The following is a 10,446-nucleotide window of genomic DNA, read 5'->3' as shown; positions in this document are numbered from 1 at the left end:
AACTGAAGGTGACGGTATTACCTTTCTTTTGTATGTATAGGGTTCATTGGGCTTCAGATCAAAGAAAAGAAATAGAATAAAAAGTAGCCAGCACCCAAGCTGCCAGCACTTGTTAGGGCTTTGTTCCAGAATTATTTCCAAAATACTAATAATATTATAATAATATAGCTCTTAGCACTAAAAAATGTAATACCATTAGCTGCTGACACCTAACACAATCCCATATATTTGTGTGTATCGAACCATTAAACTATTTATGTGCTGTGCTTTGCAAAGTGAATATCACAATATTAAGCAAATGGAATATAACTAAAAGTTAAAAATACTCCTAACCCCAAACATTAGAAGTATATTTATCCAATGGGTCTATAATTAATGCTAACCATATAGATTATAAAACCAAAGTATAATGCCCATTAACCATAAAACAAATATAGTCCTTGAAAGTCCAATCGTGAATCTGTACAGCCCAAAAAAATGTAAACCAAAGAGAAATATATATATATGAATATGCAACAAATTCTTCACAAAAAAAATCTCTTAATTTTTTTGTGCTGTGCTCATAATGCTGTGATAATTGTGCTCCCCCTCCACTGGGTGTGCTCTCCCCTGGATTTATGTGACCTTACAATGAAGTTCGGTCAGATACTGCTTGTGTCCCTCTGGGACTGAGGTAGGTGTTTATAAATATGGGATTCTCCACCCTTCCTTATTCTTCTTTACTCCAGTGTATGGATATCTTTAATGCAAATACCAATCAGCCATTTTCATAAAAGGAAGGAAAATTGCCAAACAATAGAGCTTATACCATTTTGTTTGTCAGTGTGCTATTGCCATGTAATTACCACATGATGTCAGTAATCAGTAACTACCACTGATGAAACACATCCAAAATCAGAGCGTCCTGACGACAGTTGCCCTTCCCCCGAGGAAGCCACGTGAGGCCTAATATACTATAGCTCCAGCTCTACCCTAAAATAATATAGCCTTAGCCCTATTAACCCAAATATAGCCCTAGCTCTACTAGCCCTCATATAATATAGCTCTAGCCCTATTAACCCTAATATAGCCCTAACTCTACTAGCCCTAATATAATATAGTTCTAGCCCCATTAACCCTAATATAGCCCTAGCTCTACTAGCCCTAATATAATATAGCTTTAGCCCTATTAACTCCAATATAATATAGTTCTAGTCCTAATATAATATAGCTCTAGCCATTTTGACCTTCATATAATATAGCTAGGGATGAGCCGAACACCCCCCGGTTCGGTTTGCAGCAAAACATGCGAACAGGCAAAAAATTTGTTCGAACACGCGAACACCGTTAAAGTCTATGGGACACGAACATGAATAATCAAAAGTGCTCATTTTAAAGGCTTATATGCAAGTTATTGTCATAAAAAGTGTTTGGGGACCTGGGTCCTGCCCCAGGGGACATGTATCAATGCAAAAAAAGTTTTAAAAAAGGACGTTTTTTCGGGAGCAGTGATTTTAATAATGCTTAAAGTGAAACAATAAAAGTGAAATATTCCTTTAAATTTCGTACCTGGGGGGTGTCTATAGTATGCCTGTAAAGTGGCACATGTTTCCCGTGTTTAGAACAGTCCGAGAGCAAAATGACACTTCTAAAGGAAAAAAAGTCATTTAAAAGTACTCGCAGCTATAATGAATTGTCGGTCCTGACAATACACATAAAAGTCATTGAAAAAAACAGCATGGGATTCCCCCACAGTCCATTACCAGGCCCTTTGGGTCTGGTATAAATATTAAGGGGAACCCCGAACCAAAATTTAAAAAAATTGCATGGGAGTCTCCCCAAATTCCATACCAGGCCATTCAAGTCTGGTATGGATATTAAGGGGAACCCCGCGCCAAAATTAAAAAAAAAATGTCGTGGGGGTCCCCCTTAAAATCCATACCAGACCCTTCAGGTCTGGTATGGATTTTAAGGGGAACCCCGCTCCAAAATTTAAAAAAAAAGGCAAATTTTGGGGGTCCCCCAAAAATCCATACCAGACCCTTATCCTAGCACGCAACCTGGCAGGCCGCAGGAAAAGAGGGGGGACGAGAGATCGCCCCCCCTCCTGAACCGTACCAGGCCACATGCCCTCAACATGGGGAGGGTGCTTTGGGGTAGCCCCCAAAGCACCGTGTATGCGGGCGGGGGGCTTATCAGAATCTGGAAGCCCCCTTTAACAAGGGAACCCCCAGATCCTGCCCCCTCCCTGTGTGAATTGGTAATGGGGTACAAGTATCCCTACCATTTCACAAAAAAATTTCAAAAATGTTAAAAAAGACAATAGCCGGTTTTTGACAATTCCTTTATTAATGGCTTCTTCTTTCCCCGCTTCTTCTTCCATCTTCTTCTGCTTCTTCCCAGCCATCTAGTGACAGAAGAGAGAAGTGCAGCAATTCCAGAATTAGGGTGGAATGAATTGATCCCCTATCAATTGGCCAAAGTGACTATACCTGGCAGGTAAATTTGCTATCAGCCCTGCCTAAACATCAGGGTGCTACATATAGTGTTCACATAAAAAGTTACTCTAAAAAAAGAATAATTGTTACATTCACAAAATTAATATCCCTTATACATGTCACCTGCCATCCAGCTATTGGTATCTAATGTTTTAGGGTATACATCAAATGGCTACCTATCACAGAATATACCATAAGTTATTGAGATGGCCTCTACTTCTTTAAACAAAAATGGGAATACTCATCCACAATTATACAAGCTTATGTTAGAATCAGATACTTTATATTTCATTAATCATTCATATCACAACATAAATTTACAAAAAACATATATTATGGCACCCCACTACAGACTTAAAGCGGAGTTCCACTCAAAAGTGGAACTTTTGCTCATTTGTCTCCTCCCCTCCCCCTCCGGTGCCACATTTGGCACCTTTCGGGGGGGGGGGGGGGATATCCTGTCCCCACTTCCAGGAGACCGGGCCGGGGTGAATTACGTCAGCAGCTCGGCTCCCTCCTCCTTCCCCTGCTGCCAGGCCAGTAGGAGAGCACAGCGGTGCCTCGCGCATGCGCAGTAGGGACTCGGTGTGAAGCCGTAATGCTTCACTACTGGGCCCCCTTATCACCAATGGCGGTGGCAGCATCTGACAGCTGATGGATACATCAGCTGTAGTGCCAACAGCGCTGGACTCCAGGACAGGTAAGTGTTCTATTACTAAAAGTCAGCAGCTGCAGTATGTGTAGCTCCTGGCTTTTAATTTTTGCAGGGGTGGGCGGACCTCCGCTTTAAAGAGGTATGAAAACCAAAATTAAAAATGTTATATGTTTACGATTACCAATCCTGAATTGTGGTAGCTGTATTCGTTTTCTTCTTTTAGGCTTTTTTCCTTTATTTGTCCCCTTTGGCACAGACAGCAAAAAATGATGGCAGGAGTTCTAATCTTTGCCTATTCAATTGAAGAACAAATTATTTGTTATTGAAAACACTTTAAAGTGTATCCAAACCCCCAAAAACAGAAAACAATTATACTGAATCTTATCAGTCCTTAGATGGAGTGGCTGCATTTGTTTTATATTTTTCAGTTTTTATTCCTTTATATTTACCTGGTGATCCTGCCATTAACTGACTTCCTGTCCTAGGGTGCCAACACTCACTTGACAGACTGTATCCAGGGGCGTAGCTACAGGGGTTGCAGTAGACGTGACCGCGACTCGCCCCCATTCTAAAGGGGGCCTGTGCGGCCACCCTGTAGGTATGGCCGGCGCCAGCATAGGCGGCTAGGTGGGTAGGAGTACCAGCGTACTGTGCACACGGGTGGCTGAAGGTCAGGGGTGACTAGCAGAGCTCCATGCTCTACCGCACTGGCTGCTCTTTAGCTCTCCACCTGACCTGTGTCCACAGCCGGCTCCTCTGGGTCCCTCTCTCCTGCCCCATCCAGCACCGCTCAGTCCAGTGTCTGTCCTCCCCAGCCAGAGTCCCGCCCCCTAAGTCCAGCTCACAGTGCACTGCATGCTTCTCCCAGGCAAACAAACTTTCAGCACACAGATGCAGCCCTATGTAAGCCGAAATCGGCAAAAGTAGTGCATGAACTACTTTTGCAAATCGGTGCAGCGCCGCTAAGTCGGCGTTGCACCGATTTGAACGGTGCCATTTCCGGCAATAGGCTGCGACAAATCACTCCAATGTGAACGGGGGCTTACACTTGTTTCAAAATGTGGCATTAGACACACTGTTTTCTTTAAAGCATTCTGAATGCCAACTAAAGTGGATGTAAACCCTCACATATACCCAGTGATGTGAACAGCCTCAGATATTACACAAAGATGAAACAAATCTCCCTACATAAGTTTTACACGTATATATACTGTCTTCAGCTTGCTATATTCTTTAGAAAGTGCACATTATGTTAGAATTTTTACTTCCTCATTCAGCAGTGGGAGGGGAGTTTGGGCATACAGCGTGTGACAGCTGATTGGAGGAAAGGTACACACCCCCCCTCCACATAGGCAGATACTTGCAGAGCTGTGCTGTGAATAGACCAGCTCTCTGCTAATCTATTTATAGCACCCACCCTGACACAAATTTTCAGCTGCTTTTATCTCCTGTGTCAGAGAACTTGTCAGAAGTTATCATGCTGATAAGAACAGAGCAGCAGAAATTCAGGAGGCTTACTGCTTTGGAGAGAGATAAGAAAACACTACAGATATATGTGTCCTGGTCAAATTTCATGAATCGGGTTTACATCCACTTTAAAGCACCTGTCACTAAATAAAATGGTAAGCCTGCAAACCTGTTCACACAATGTGTTTGCTTTTCTTTGCTTCAAAAATGATACCCCATGTTGCTTTCCTGGTGCTTCAAAGTGTCTTCAAAGCCTCCATAGAAGTCTATGACAATGCTTGCTTACAGCTCCTGAGCCTTTTGAGAGGCTTTTATTCAGTGTTAGCTCACTTTGTTTTCTGCAATGCTTTCTGAAGTGATAGGCACGTTAAAGGCTAAGGCAAATGTAAATGAGCCCCTAAGGTTGATAGAAGTAGAACAGGATTGAGTGTAAGTGGTATTGTATATGTGGGGGAGCAGTGTTGTAATGTACAGACCAGCCTTTTTTCAACCAGGGTGCCCAGGCATCCTGGGGTGCCTTGAGGTTTCTTCAGAATACCTAAAAACTGCCCAAAAATTGTATACAAGCCGGCGTGTGGATGAAGTCTGCCTTTTACTTACACAAAGCCACAGGTTTTCATTGTGCACCATTACAAGCTACTAGCTGCCGGAGCCCTAACAACCAATGACAGAATTGTTTGACCCTCTCCATCATCGTTGGCATCACATTAGCTGAGTGATGGAGAAAAACTGAGGGTGAAGAGAAACATAGGAACACTAATCAGTACCAGTTTGCAAAAATGTATTTGCTTTGGAAGAATAAATCCCCTCTAATTTTGGGTGCCCTACATGTGTGGATTTTGCTGGATTATGTAAAATAATTAAAACAGTTGTTACATTTTAGAATGGGGTGCCTCAAGACTGTCCATCATTTTGAAAGGGTGCCTTCAGATTGTCCATCATTTTTAAAGGTGTCTTGACTGAAAAAAGGTTTAGAAACACTGGTAATAAGTAACACCTGTTCTTATTTTCATTACATACTGTATAATGGATAGACATGTGCGGTTCATTTTGTTCAGAATTAACAATTTTTCATTATTCAGGGATTCAGATATACCCGAATTACAGTATAAACAAAGTTTACCGAATTCTCCGAATAACCAAACAAAATTTGTCCGAATTTCCGAAATTCAAATTGAAATTCGAATCCAATTTTACATTGAATTCCATTCTAATTCAAACTGTAAACATATTTCTGAAATCAAAGACTGTGTGTGTTATTAGAGTACCATTTCAAAATAATGCTGTTTTTGTTAAGCCAAAGTTGATTTAACCACTTAATAACTGTGCTACAGCTGAATGACGGCTACAGCGTGACTCGATAACTCTGGGAGGGCGTACATTGACGTCCTTCCAGAATCACGCTCCCGTGCGCCCCCTGGGGCGTGCACACGGGAGTATCTGTGACCGCCGGGTCCTCTGGGTCCAGAAGACCCGGCGCATCACAGATTAAGATAAATGGCTGCTGTCAGCGGCTGTTTACCACGTGATCGCTCCATTAAATGATGGAGCGATCACTTGTAAACAAAGTGCGTCATGTCTGGTTCTTTTCTCCCCTCTCTGTACCAATTGATACAGTGTGAGCGGAGAGGGGAGAGATCGGTTGCAGCAGCGCTGTGGGCTGGATCTGTAGTGCCGACAGCACTGCTCTGTGCCCATTGCAGCCTCATCCATCCATCCATTCATGCTCAGCCATCCCTCTGTCATACTCATTTATCCATCTATGTTCAGTCATCCCTCTGTCACACTCATCCATCCATCCATGCTCAGCCATCCCTCTGTCATACTCATCCAGCCATCCATACTCAGTAATACTCATCCATCCATGTTCACCCATCCACACTCAGCAATACCCATCCATCCATGCTCAGCCATCCATACTCAACAATACTCATCCATCCATCCATGTTCAGCCATCCATACTCAGCAATACTCATCCATCCATCCATGCTCAGCCATCCATACTCAACAATACTCATCCATCCATCCATGCTCAGCCATCCATACTCAGCAATACTCATCCATCCATCCATGCTCAGCCATCCATACTCAGCAATACTCATCCATCCATCCATGCTCAGCCATCCATACTCAACAATACTCATCCATCCATTAATGCTCAGCCATCCCAACCCCCCCATCCATACTCAGACATACCCAGCAATACTCAGCCATACCCAGCCATACTCAGCCATACTCAGCCATGCTCAGCCATACCCAGCCATATCCAGCCATACCCAGCCATACTCAGCAGTACCCAGCCATACCCAGCCATACTCAGTCATCCCATCCATATTCAGCCATACCCAGCCATACTCATTTATGCTCATTCCATCCATACTCAGCCGTTCACATTTATGGCTCAGCCATGCTCAGCCATCCCCATCCGCGGCTCATCCATCCCCATTCATGCTCATCCATGCTACATTAGTTCTCATCCATGCCACTACAGTGCCTCACAAAAGTGTAATCGGTAGTCAAATTAGATTAGAGAAATGTATGCCCCTAGAACACCTGATGCTGCTCCCTGCATGTTGGGCCTCTGTATGTGGCCAGGCTGTAGAAAAGTCTCACACATGTGGTATCACCATATTCAGGAGGAGTAGGAGAATCTATTTTGGGGTGTAATTTTTGGCATGTACATGCTATGTGTTAGAAATATTGTATAAATGGACAACTTTGTGTAAAAAAAAAAGCGTTTTCATTTTCTTTCCACATTTTCCAAAAACTTGTAGAAATAAGTGATATGTTCAAAAGACTAATTATGCCTCAGATTATAAGTTGAGGTGGTTTCTTTCCAAAATTGGGTCATTTTTGGGGGCTTTTCCATTGTCCTGGTGCTCCAGAGCCTTCAAGAGTGCAAGAGGTAGTCAGGAAATGATATGTGTAATTTATGCTCCTAGAACGCCTGAAGGTGCTCCCTGCATGTTGGGCCTCTGTATGTGGCCACGCTGTGTAAAAGTCTCACACATGTGGTATCATCATACTCAGGAGGAGTAGCAGAATGTGTTTTGGGGTGTAATTTGTGGTATGCATATGCTGTGTGTAAGAAATAACCTGCTAATATGACAATTTTGTGGAAAAAATAAAAAATCTTGATTTTGCAAAGAATTGTGGGAAAAAATTACAACTTCAAAAAACTCACCATGCCTCTTACTAAATACCTACTGTCTACTTTCCAAAAAGGGGTAATTTGGGGGGTATTTGTACTTTCCTGGCTTGTTAAGGTCTCAAGAACTGAGATAGGCCATCAGTACTTCAGGTGTGATCAATTTTCAGAGATTGGCAGCATAGCTTGTGGACTCTATAACTTTCACAAAGAACAAATAATATACATTAATTTGGGTTATTTTTACCAAAGATATGTAGCAGTATCAATTTTGGCAAAAATTTATGAAGAAAAATGACTAATTTGCAAAATGTTATAACAGAAACTAAGAAAAATGCATTTTTTTTACAGAATTTGTCAGTCTTTTTTCTTTTATAGCGCAAAAAATAACCCAGCGGTGATTAAATACCACCAAAAGAAAGCTCTATTTGTGTGAAAAAAAGGAAATATGGATACAGTGTTGCATGACTGAGTAATTGTCATTCAAAATGTGAGAGCACCGAAAGCTGAAAATTGGTCTGGTTAGGAAGGAGGTTTAAGTGCCCAGTGGGTAAGTGGTTAAAGAGTCATTGTAATCATTTGATAAAGATTTTTCTTTTGTTTGTTCACTTTGCTGCATTCGCATCGAAAAAAATATAACATTTTCGATTTGACCGATTTGAAATTTATTGATTCGAACGTTTCGAATTAAAAAAAAATCAGTAAATACGAAAAATAAATAAAAAAAGACAAAACAAATTCCAAATACAAAATCCGAATATAAATCCCGAATGGGGATTGAACGAATCAACCGAATTTAACAAAACTAAATAACTAGATTAATGAATCTAAACTAAACGAAACACATTTTTTTCGTCATGCATATGTCTAGTAATGGAGTTGCTTTGTAGTTCACAGAAGATAGCTGGAAAGGCAGATAACATTGAAATTGTAGGCTAGTGCACAAGGACCCAAGGAAAGCTAAAAAAAAAAAAAGTCTGAAAAAAGGAAACCGAATGCATCAACCAAATCCAAGGGTTTAGCTATTCTTTAACGTGCTACTATGCTGTTGTCCGTCTCCATTGTATTGTATAATGAAGAAAACCACTTGATAAAAGATGCATTCTGAGTCTAAAATATTTATATTAGTCTTAATTAGAATTTATGTTTTATACCACTGTGAATTCCCATATATTTTTTTTTTACCTGTGTGGTATCTATCAGTCCTGGTGTCTTCTTCCTGGTGGAGTTGCTTCTGCAGCTGTTTTCCTTCACCCAGTCATATACTGGAATGTCCACATGTGAAACTTGAAGACAGAAAAAAACACAAAGGTAAATTCTTTGTGTAAGTCAGGAATGAGGAAGTTTGTCTACAAAATTCTCATTATCAGTGGTATACCCATATTATTTCCTAAATACAGTTCAGTGCAGCACTTGTCCCACTGGAAGTATGTGAGTGAGGAACCGCAGGAGACAAAATACGGCAACATGTGAGTACTGCCTAATTAGAGCTTCTTATGACAGCGGGAAAATCTACCCACATTTAGCTAGCTCAAGCAATAATCTCACCTATGCTGTCCAGCCGTAGCCAAGAGATTTTGGGAAAACAGTGACTAGTTCCCCTAGAATTATTCATATGTTTTCCCTCTTGATATACTAGAGCTAGAAGTATCTGGCATCGGCTCACCTCCTCCATCCATACCATAAATATGGACGCTCCAAGCTAAGGTGAGCTAAATTGATCATACCATACCCAAGAGACAATTCAGAGGGTGTAGACCTGAACATACATTAGACCATTAGACCATCCCAGAAAATGTGCGGTTTATAAATTGTAACTTTTTTTTATACTGTAAGGCAGGCTAGCAAAATTACTTTAGAATAAGTCGGGTATGCACGTGCCGAAAATTGTGTGTACTGCTGTCTGTTCAACAGAAATCAGTCGTACGACCAGCTTCTGTTGCACAGGCATGCTGGAAAACCAGCACTCCAGCAGCTGAACCGAATATTCTGATCCCCCTATCAGAATACAGTAGCACTGCAGGGAAGATACCTGGATCAACATCGCTTGTGTAGATGTGGGGATCAGTCAGTTTGAAAAGAAAAACTGTGTGTGTACCCAGCTTTACTCCCTTATGCATGTACATACTGTTGTGGTATCTGTTACATGGAGGCAGTTAACTAATCCTGCTTGTTCGCTTTGGGCCCGGTTCACACTGCCCATGACTTCAAAGTTGTGTGACTTCTGTGCGACTTTGAAGTCGGACCCCAGCATGACTTTGCAACTTCTGTAACAGAAGTCAATGCAAGTTGGACCAAAAGTAGTGCAGGAACCTTTTTCCAAGTCGGAGCGACTCAAGTCACATCGATTAGAATGGTTCCATTGCACAGAATGGGGTCCAACTTCTGATGCAACAAGTGCTCCAAAGTCAGAGCGATTGTCGCATCAGTGTGAACCAGGTCTTAGGTAACTATGGACACTATGGAAAGCTGTGTCTGCAAGAACATTACAAAGGCAATAATAGTAATATAATTTTTAGAAGAAAAACAGTCTTCCTTAAAAGTACAGTTTTTTTTTTTTTTTTTTTTTTTATAATGGATATAGGGGTTGGTTGATTTACTAAAGTCAAATTTCTGTGCAGTTTTGAAAGTGCAGTTGCTCCAGAGATTAGTAAATGAGGTAAACCTTCACTTTACAAAGAACAACCAATCACATACAA

The 10,446-nt window shown here is 41.4% G+C and overlaps 1 protein-coding gene across 2 annotated transcripts in view; it reads left to right on the top strand.

Annotated features, from left to right (window-relative positions):
* Positions 1-9,118: 9,118 nt before the first annotated feature.
* Positions 9,119-10,446, top strand: part of LOC141139297 (adhesion G protein-coupled receptor F5-like) — a 343,899-nt gene continuing 342,571 nt past the window's right edge. For both annotated transcript variants that reach the window (XM_073625269.1, XM_073625266.1), the window contains exon 1: positions 9,119-9,216. The gene's annotated coding sequence lies outside the window, so the exon portion shown is untranslated. The remainder of the gene's footprint in view (positions 9,217-10,446) is intronic.

This window comes from Aquarana catesbeiana, linkage group LG04 (assembly GCF_042186555.1).
Source record: "Aquarana catesbeiana isolate 2022-GZ linkage group LG04, ASM4218655v1, whole genome shotgun sequence".
Classification (NCBI taxonomy): Eukaryota; Metazoa; Chordata; class Amphibia; order Anura; family Ranidae; genus Aquarana; species Aquarana catesbeiana.
The sequence above is the reverse complement of the archived record's forward strand: the minus strand, read 5'-3'. Positions and strand labels throughout refer to the sequence as shown.